The sequence below is a fragment of the Mytilus galloprovincialis genome, chromosome 3 (genome assembly GCF_965363235.1).
Source record: "Mytilus galloprovincialis chromosome 3, xbMytGall1.hap1.1, whole genome shotgun sequence".
NCBI classification, from domain to species: Eukaryota; Metazoa; Mollusca; class Bivalvia; order Mytilida; family Mytilidae; genus Mytilus; species Mytilus galloprovincialis.
Genome location: NC_134840.1, coordinates 95831814 through 95842280, shown reverse-complemented (window position 1 = coordinate 95842280; position 10467 = coordinate 95831814). Strand labels below are relative to the sequence as shown.

The window sequence follows — 10467 nt, the reverse complement described above, 5'->3', positions numbered from 1 at the left end:
TAGGATAAGTGTTTCTAGTTTCAAAATGTATTTTTTTAAGGGGGTTTTATGTCAGAAATAAACAAAACGAAATACAACAAATAGCTACAGCAAATTTATTTTCATGGTATTGTCATAGGTGGATTTAGAGGGGGCCCAGGCCTCCCCTTTTCTGGAAAAAAATTATGGTTGATTATATAGGGAATCACTGAAGCATGACTGGAGTGGGCCAGACCCCCTCTTAGACATTCAGTGGGCCCCAACTTATGAAAATTTCTGGATCTGCCACTGATTGTCTGATAAAGTGCTTATTAATGTACTGGAAACAAATAAGAAATATCTATTTTACATCGCTCAAACACCATACCAATTGTCTATTTAAAACTTTAAAAAGGTACTTGCACTTCATTCAATAATGATCTTTGTCATTTTTTTTTCAACATTCTACTCCATTAATAACAAACAAGTCTTTTTAGAAAATCATACAATCAAAATAACAAATGCAATTTATTAAGAAATAAGAGGCATTGACAACCAAGATGATAATTCTGTGGATGCTGTAATGTATTAACATATGATACTACAATGTAGTATGGACATCAATTACAACTATTTCAGAGGTATTGTAAGCACAGTTGGTCAAATGGTGTCTACTCTTCTTTCTCGATTTCTTCACTAGTATCTGAAAAGCAATGTAAATTCTGTGGTTATAATCAGGCTACACAACATTTTTGGTAATGGATATCATGAAATGGCTTATTTTTATTACATTTACAATTGTTACAGAAATATTAAGTTAATAAAGTCGATCAATAATCAACTGATAGAAGCCAATTGAGAATTTCACTAACATTTTCATTGCAATTAATCCCACCCCACATTGTAACTTTGGATCTCTAAGTCTCTTCCCTGGTCCCAATATGCATGCATGTATGTTTAAATGGAAAAGCCTTAAAACAATATGTTATGTATGTGTTACCTGTTAGATTAATTTGACCTGTCACCATCATCAGGACTGTTGTTCTTTTTCTTCCGAGATGAAATACATGTATTGGATGGCAAAGCCTTTTGCTGAAATATAATTTGCCCTAGTTTAATAAAATGCAATTTGTATGAGACCAATGTCTACAAAACTATACATTTGTTTAGAAATTTTACTGAATAAAGTAATTTTGCAAAACTAAGAAACAAGTTCAAGTAGATATGCAGGGTTCAAAAACATTTAGTCTGACTTCATGTATCTGTATTGGAATAAAATCAAAGAAATTATTTTTCTTATTGGTAATTCATGTCCTATCGGTATTAGGGTACAAAAAAAAATATTCTTAAAAAAACCATTGGTACAATATATTCAAGATATATTTCATATGCTAAAAAAAAAAAGTCAAAAAGTGAAAAACATATATAGTGTAATAATGTATGACATTTAGTTAAGTTCACATACATTTGTATGTCTGAGGAACATGTCAGTAACTGCTAGTAGTCCTTTGTAAATTTATGTATCATAATTTTGCTTAGTTTGTTTTGTTTCCTATTCTGACATAGGACTAAACATGACTTCTCAAAACTGAGATTTACTGTGCCTATTGTTTTTGTTTTTCTACAATGACTAGCTGGATACGTTAAGATCTTGCAAAACATGTTTAACCCCTACGCATTTTTGCGCATGTCCCAAGTCAGGAGCCTCTTGCCTTTGTTAGTCTTGTATGATTTTTAATTTTAGTTCATTTATATATTTTGTAGTATAGTATAACATTCATTATCACCTAGACCCCATGTTACTAGGAGTAGTACACATTTTTGTTTAGGTGGCAGCTGAAGCATGCCTCTGTGTGCGTGATTTTCTCAGTGTGTTGTAGATCTATTGGTGGTCTTTGGCTGTTTTCTGCTCTTTGGTCAGGTTGTTGTCTCTTTGACACATTCCCCATTTCCATTCTCAATTTTTTATTAATAATAAAATTACCCAATGACAGTCAGTTATATGTGAGGCCACTTCATTTCTCTGTATACATTTGTACTAGGTTTGTATTCTCCAGCCATTCAATACAGATAATTGACCTGGAAAAGATATAATATATAAAAAAGAAGATGTGGTATGATTGCCAATGAGACAACTATCCACAAAAGACCAAAATGACAGACATTAACAACTATAGGTCACCATACGGCCTTCAACAATGAGCAAAGCCCATACCGCATAGTCAGCTATAAAAGGCCCAGATAAGACAATGTAAAACAATTCAAACGAGAAAACTAACGGCCTTATTTATATAATATGTCAGTATTTTACTATTTCAGATGCAACTCAATGCAGATACTTTATACATAGATTACAATGTACATAGATTATAGATAGTTATAATTCTGTATTCTGTTGGACATATTTTATTATTTCATTCTCAATACTAATCAGCCTTTTATGGCAATCAACAATTGTTACAACAGTAATCCTGTATTTGTTTAATTGTTAGTTTCATTAAGTGCATTATAAATGGCATAATTTATATAGCATGAGGATAAATTGTCTTATTGTAAGAAGAATTTCATATTCTCTTGTACCGTCTCTTGATGATCTTTGCTGGCTGGACACAGAATCTATTATCTTTAAAAATATGCTTTTAAAATATATTTTAAATAATTTAGGAGTTTGACTCATCTGCATTTAGTACAAGAAGGGACTTACCTTTAAGCATCAATTCTTGGTGCTTACTGCTGATTATTCATATTAAATATCTTTTATTAACAGTAGCGGATCCAGAGGGGGGGTTCCGGGGGTTGGAACCCCCCTTTTTTTGGTCGATCAATGCATTTGAATGGGGACATATAGTTGGAACCCCCCTTTTTAAAATGGCTGGATCCGCCCCTGATTAAGTATCCTTGTGATTTGCAGTATACCTCGAGACTCAAGAGTCAACTGTGTGATTTTTTTTTATATTGAGATTTAAGCTGAGACTTCTGTTTTATTATAGTTAGTCTAAGATTTCAGTGATTGATGCATGAGGTAAAATATTTAAAACTACATACCTTATACAAACTGTCAAACATTTTATTTTATGATACTAGTTGTTACAAGGATTTTGCAATTTTACAACCTACTGTTTTTGTAACAAAAAGGTGTACAAAAACAGTAGGTTGTAACAACCAAGGATTAATTTAGTTTGCAATAACAACAACCCTCCTTTCTGAGTTAGGTGTCAAAAACTACCTTTTCCCTATCCTATTAAATCCTATTAATATCCTATTAAAAGACACATTCGTAAACATGAACCTTGATAAGTTAATTGTCTAGTTTCCATGCTGTTTAAACGTTTCATTTTACACTGAAACTCACAACTCTGGTCAACAACTGCCGCATGTTTTTGTCCATACTCCTAAAGTTTTTACCTTCAGGGAACATGACCACAAGGTCAATACCAAATTTTAAAACGCCATCTATGAACGAAATCCGAAGACACAAAAATCCAGACGCTATATTCATAATGTGTCTGGGTGATCGAGACTAGAAAAGGGGGTGTATTCGATAATTTTTAGAACAGAATTTTTTTACTTGTACAACTCGTACATCCAGCAAGGGTTTAGCTGTCGGTCTGAAGAAGATCAAAGTGACCTATCAGTATGGTGTAATGAAGTGTGTATGTCTGATAAGGATTGTGTTTTCTTCAAAACTAATCTGGTTTGTTCCAAATAAAATATATTTTATGGAAAAAGAAACCAAGACATTTTCAAAAAGCGGATTTCTAAAATTATGTAGAGCGGATATTCTAAGAAAAAAATGATTCGAATCTTCTAATGGACATCCACATCCATAATTTGCTTCATTTACTACGTTGATTCTGTTTAAATCAGCTTTTAACGGACTACATCTGTGTCATAATTCTGTATGCCATATATTTATATCCTATTTCCAATAAGGTAATATACAGGTATCGCAAGTGAAATGCCATTATCCTGGATTGTATTTTTGAAATTTGGAGACGATTACTAACGGCAAAAAAATCCATGCATTTGCACGAATTGAGGTAGTGAATTTTTTTTTTTTTTTTTTTTTTATATGCCAAATACTGCATCTCGGTACTTTATAGTAAGAAGGGTTTCTAGTAGTATATATATGTAGGACTCTAAAGTGCGATGGGGACGCTAAAGTGCGATGGTCTTCGCTAAAGTGCGACGGTCCGCGAAAGTATAGACGTAATAAACGTACTATGAATTATGAGGCGAACAGTCTTTTATACAAACAAAGAAATGAACATGCCGAAAGATAAATGTGAAATGTTTGATTAACAACTTTTAACCAAATTGTAATGACTTACTTTATTTAAACCTAATCGTGCTTTGTTGGCTTAGGCAAATACGTTTTTCTTTTCTTTTCTCGAGTGCTGGAAGAAGGACTTGTATCCTGCAGTCGACCATTTTACTATACAGATACAAAAGTATACGCATAAGTATCCTTTATCTTGTTTCTATTAGAAGCTAACGGATACATTGAAATCACTGTTTATGTTGCAGTTTACTTTGTGGTCCCAGTTAACATATTGTCGATTTTAAAAGTCGGTAAATAAAGGTCCATATTTTTATGCGTATAATATGAATTGTCAGCTATTAGTTTGTACATTGTATTACGATGTATTTGTACTTGCTGCAAAAAAGGAAAAAGGTCGGAGAACATTGCATTTCTTTCTCGTTAAAAATTAAGAACTAAACCAATAAAAGTTACACGATGAACAATTTGTGTATTTGTAATTTACAATGACGGCTGTAAGGAAGATGTTGACATTAGTGATATATATTTATACTGTGTGAACGGCAAGTTACGCCAATTATCCAAATACTTATTTGATACGCCCGAATTTAAATAAAAAATCATATACAGGATATATAGATTTTTGTCACACATAAATGACCATTTTAGCAAATATCACGTGGTCTTACTTTTAAATTAAGAAACAATCACTTTAGCCTACCGGTAATTGTAAAGCCTATCACATATGCTTTTAAACCTTAGCATACAAGCTTTTGCAAAAGAGACTGTTTATTGAAATTAACGTTTTAATTAAACCATTTAACATTACCCCTCTGCATGGTCCATCGCACTTAAGCGTGATATTCCATCGTACTTTAGCAAACAAACAACCATCGCACTTAAATAGCGTGATACAAAAGCGTGATACACCATCGTACTTTAGCGTAGACCATCGCACTTTAGCGTAGACCATCGCACTTTAGCGTAGACCATCGCACTTTAGCGTGACCATCGCACTTAACAGTCCTACATGTGTATGTATATACACATGGAAACAGATGTCCTATCTAGTATTATAGACATGTACACATGAAAACAATTGTCCTATCTAGTATTAAAACTTTTGTCGCAAGCTCAATAAAAATAAACGCATTGAATATATCTAAAAATGAAAAGTTTGATAAAATGAAACTGTAGATACTAGAAATTCCTTTAATATACAGCGTGAATTATTGTCGGAGTAATAAACTTATAATGTATACACGTACAAGTGGAAAGTAAACACTACATGATAGATAGGTAAAGTTTAATGATAATTTAATAAATACTGACCTGTTACAATAATAAACATGTTTCAGCACATTTTAAAATCATCAACTATTTCCTTCCATTTTAACAATGACAAACTCAGGAGAACCCCTATTTTCCGTTCATCAGTTCATTAAACAGCTAAAAGATGATGTAAACGGAAACCTTAAACACTATCGCCATTTTCAGGAAATTTCTAGAAGCGTATTGACTGCCGACATTGCAAGTATTCCTATTCCAAGTAGCCAATCGCCGATTCAGAAATTTATTCATGGAGATTTATTTGAATACGCAGTACAACAGGCTGCTGGACATACGTCACAGAAGGATGACCCTTGGAAAAAGTTCAAAGAGTTATACCCAAATATCAAACCGAAAGAGAAGAAACAATACAGCCTCTTTATGGAAAAAGCTGGAGACGCTGCATGGGAAATTCTTAACACAAATGTAAAAAAGTTATACGGCCGGAAAAGTAAAACCACAACTTACTCATTCGGACATCATATTAAAAACTACGACATTTTCCCGTTCTTAACAAAGAAGTTAGAAGCTGATGTATTTGTAACATCATCGCCGAGTGTGGTCTGTGATATCAAATACTCAACAATGAAGAAAGAGAAATACGAAGAGGATTATTTAGTTCATGCTGTAATACAAGTTCTCATCTACTCCCTCGCTCTTGATTTGGATCCATTAACATTACAGCTGATGGTTCTCGTTTTCTATAGCAAAACGGCAGAGGCAGTGTTATATAAATCAGATATTCATAAACAGGAACATTTAGTAAATGATATTTTAAAGAAGCTCACAAGAAACAAAGCTACGAGGAATCAAACGCAGCCTCGTAAGACGGGTCCCAAAAAAGAGACGACAGCTCCCGATGAAGTCAAAACTGTTTACAAAAAGACGACAGCTCCCGACGAGGTCAAAACTGTTTACAAAAAGACGACATATCCCGACGAAGTCAAAACTGTTTACAGGAAGATAACAACAAAACGTGTGAAGATCTACACTGATGACAATGAAAATGGCGAGGAGTTTACAGATGACGACGAAATTATCGATGAGTTAACGTCTGTCCATGTTGGGTATGTTTATATTATATGTCGTTGATACATATGAAGATATGTTTTAGTGTATACTGGAACCAATGGTGAAGCACCAATATAACAATGCAAGTATGTGCTCACAAATAAGATAGAATATTCTTTTTTCTGGTAAGATTTTTTCTATAATCGTTCAGCGTCTGCGGGCAGCAGCACACAATCTCCTTTTTACAATGTATTTATTATTTATTATAAGGGAAAGGCAGTAGCTATTTTGCCGGCTGCAGCAAAAAAACTCTTATAGGCTATTTTATTCTTTACTATAATAAAGTCTTTTAAAAAACATTTTGTACAAAGCATGAGTATTAAAATCGTTATTTTTGGTTTAATAAGAAGTATGTTTAAAAAAAAAGATACCCATTAAGCAATGTGTACAAAACCTTATAAACAATCGACATAATAACTAAAACTTATACTTATTATAAATACATGTACACAGGCAAATTTCACTCACATCAATAGCACGTGAAATACACGTGAATTTCTCCTCAAACGAGCTTATACGTGAAACTCACGTAAAATCGGTTTTTGTGAGTTTCACGTGAATCTCCTGTGAAACTCGTGCGAATTTCACATGCAAACCACGTAAATGTTTTTCATTTGAAATTCACATGAATTTTTGAAATAGAGTAATTCAAATAACATCTAAATTTCCAAATTTAATTAATATCATGAAAAATATCAAATTCTTTTTTGTAAATTTCACGTGAAATTCATATGAAAAATTTCACATCAGATTCATGTGAATCTCAATTCACATGATAGTCACACGAAAATTTGTACGCGAGTTTCATGTATAAGCTTGTTTGAGGTGAATCTCGCGTAAAATTTTTCATGTGAATTTCATGTGAGATTCATGTGAAATTCAGTTGAGCCAATTTTGTCTGTGTATATCTTATTAGTTTTGAAATAAAAAGTAACGTTCAACATTTAGCTGCCACTGCAGACATGAACTGCACATAACACTGGTTTCTTTTACGTCGGCATCACATTTGCCAAAATTGCAGATATAAACATTATATTCAAATATTGTAAAATAAATGTAGTCTAAAAAATTCAATTGTTCGTTATTAATCTTGAGACTTTTAAATTACACTTGATTATGTGCTCTGGTTAACCGTTTTCGTGAATGTTATAATCGACTCACATTTCCACAGTTGTACATAGTTGTTAAACGTGCCACAAAACTGTAGCTGCAGCAATTAAGTTTGTTTAATAACAAGTTGTAGTCTTCCATTTCTAGTCAATGTTCCACAGCAATTAACATACGTACATGTTATTAAATGAGTACTGCAGTTCACCGAAAGACAATAAAACCAGAGCCCGATGACAAAAGGTGTACCAAAAGGTTACTGACATCTAGCCGCACGTGTCACAAGTTTCTTTTTATAAAAGTCGATAAACCCAAGGGTTTGTAATATACAAATCTCGATATATGTAAAATATGTTGTTTTTTTTTTTATTTCTGTTAGTATATATATGCAATAACTTGTTCCACAAATTTCAGCGTGTCAGATATATTTACACAATTGTTCAGTTGTATTAATTTGCATATATTTTTTTTATCAATACCATTTTTTTTTTAGATTCCAGAATGTGAAGACATTAATAGTTCCAGTGTTTGTAGCCATCATTGCTGTTCTAACAGTTATTATTATAACAAAATCAATAGATTGAGGAACCGAGCAAATTAATTAGATTGTATCTTAGCATATATTACATCGATAAATTTCTGGAAATGTTCATGGATAGTATGTAAAGTCTAAGAATGTTATGATCAATGCACTATATTTTGTGTATCAAAAAATGTAGTGATCAGCCTTGGAAGATTTAGATATCAAGTCAGTACTATAAGGTTTTGATTGCATAGCATGCAATCTTTAACTAAAAATCAAATGGTAGCTCCCTTAGCTAAACAGATTTTTTTTGTTTTATGGTCATATGGTTCGTGTAACCTGTAATAGATATATTAAAAATATGTATAGGTATATTTCATTTCATTATGTGACTGTGGTATCAAACCATTGTGTAATAAAAGTGAGAATGGATATGGTGAATGTGTCTAAGAGACACCAAGCCGACCATATAACAGACAACAGCAGAAGGTTACCAATAGGTCTTTTATGCAGCGAGAAACTCTCACAACAAGAGGCGTCCTTCAGCTGGCCCCTAAACAAATATTTTTTGTTAATGTGAATTTCATGTTGACCAAGATTTTTAATACTGAAAATAACTCGACACCATATACAACTTGAACTGAAAGTCAGGAATGCCAAGAATAACTGTTACTTTACTCACAGAATATTGAAAAATATTTGAAGTGAAAAAGGAATTAACAAAAAGAATAACCCCAAGGTAAAAAGAAAAAGGTAAATTTCACAAAAACTGACAAAAGAGATTAATGAAATTGAGAAAGGAAATGGGGAATGTGTCAAAACGACAACAACCCGACCACAGAGCAGACAACAGCAGCCAAAGACCACCAATGGGTCTTCAATGTAGCGAGAAACTCCCGCAACTGGAGAAGTCCTTCAGCTGGCCCCTTAATAAAATGTATACTAGTACAGTGATAATGGACGCCATACTAGTATACATTTTATTAAGGGGACAGCTGAACTCCGAATTATACACAAGAAACTAAAATTAACAAGAATGTGTCCCCAGTACACGGATGCCCCACTCGCACTATCATTTTCTATGTTCAGTGGACCGTGAAATTGGGGGTCAAAACTCTAATTTGGCATTAAAATTAGAAAGATCATATCATAAGGAACATGTATACTAAGTTTCAGGTTGATTGGACTTCAACTTCATCAAAAACTACCTCGACCAAAAACTTTAACCTGAAGCGGGACAGACGAACGAACGAACAGACGGACGGACGCACAGACCAGAAAACATAATGTTTCTCGTTTTTTTATATTGATTAGACTGTTGGTTTTCCCGTTTGAAAGGTTTTACACTAGTAATTTTGGGGCCCTTTATGGCTTGTTGTTCGGTGTGAGCCAAGGCTCCGTGTTGAAGGCCGTACATTGACCTATAATGGTTTACTTTTTTAAATTGTTATTTGGATGGAGAGTTGTCTCATTGGCACTCACACCACATCTTCCTATATCTATTATGAGATCTCAACCCTCCCTCTAAACCTCTAGCCAATATAGAAAACTAAACGCATAACAATACTCACATTAAAATTCAGTTCAAGAGAAGTCTGAGTCTGATGTCAGAAGATGTAACAAAAGAAAATAAATAAAATGACAATAACACATAAAAAACAACAGACTACTAGCAGTTAACTGACATGCCAGCTCCAGACCTCAGTTAAACTGATTGAAAGATTATGTCTTCATCATATGAATATCAGGCACAATCCCTCCTGTTAGGGGTTTAGTATCATACTATTTTTTGTTTGCCAACAACTGTCTTTTTTTAAATAAATGTGTTTTAGTTCCGATGCAAAGACCCTATAAGTTAATCAATATTAAAGCCAAAATATGCAATCTTTAATGACCTGACAACAGTATCATAACTATATCCCTTCTTAAAAGCTTTTGAGGTGAATACTGACATTTTTGCCCTTTGTAAAGAATATTACCATAAAAGATTGGATGTGAAATACCTGAACGTATAAGATGTCTGCATGTCGAGTTATATTTACGAATTATTTCCTTATACCGATGATAAAATTTAGTAAATGTTTTGACTAGTTTGTGAAATCGAAAACCCTGGTGTAATACAATGTAATTTTTCAGTAATACATAAATTTCTCTAGCTAAAATCTAATACGCTGTTACATACACAAGCGAATGGTACAAGTTGAGATATATAAACACC

The 10467-nt window shown here is 33.1% G+C and overlaps 1 long non-coding RNA gene across 1 annotated transcript; it reads right to left on the bottom strand.

Moving 5' to 3' along the window:
* Positions 1–473: 473 nt before the first annotated feature.
* LOC143066650 (uncharacterized) lies at positions 474–3332 on the bottom strand. The gene is made up of 4 exons (XR_012975719.1): positions 3248–3332; positions 1943–2037; positions 959–1050; positions 474–661 (listed from the first exon to the last, which is right to left on the bottom strand). It is a non-coding gene; the product is annotated as an uncharacterized LOC143066650 (long non-coding RNA).
* Positions 3333–10467: the final 7135 nt, after the last annotated feature.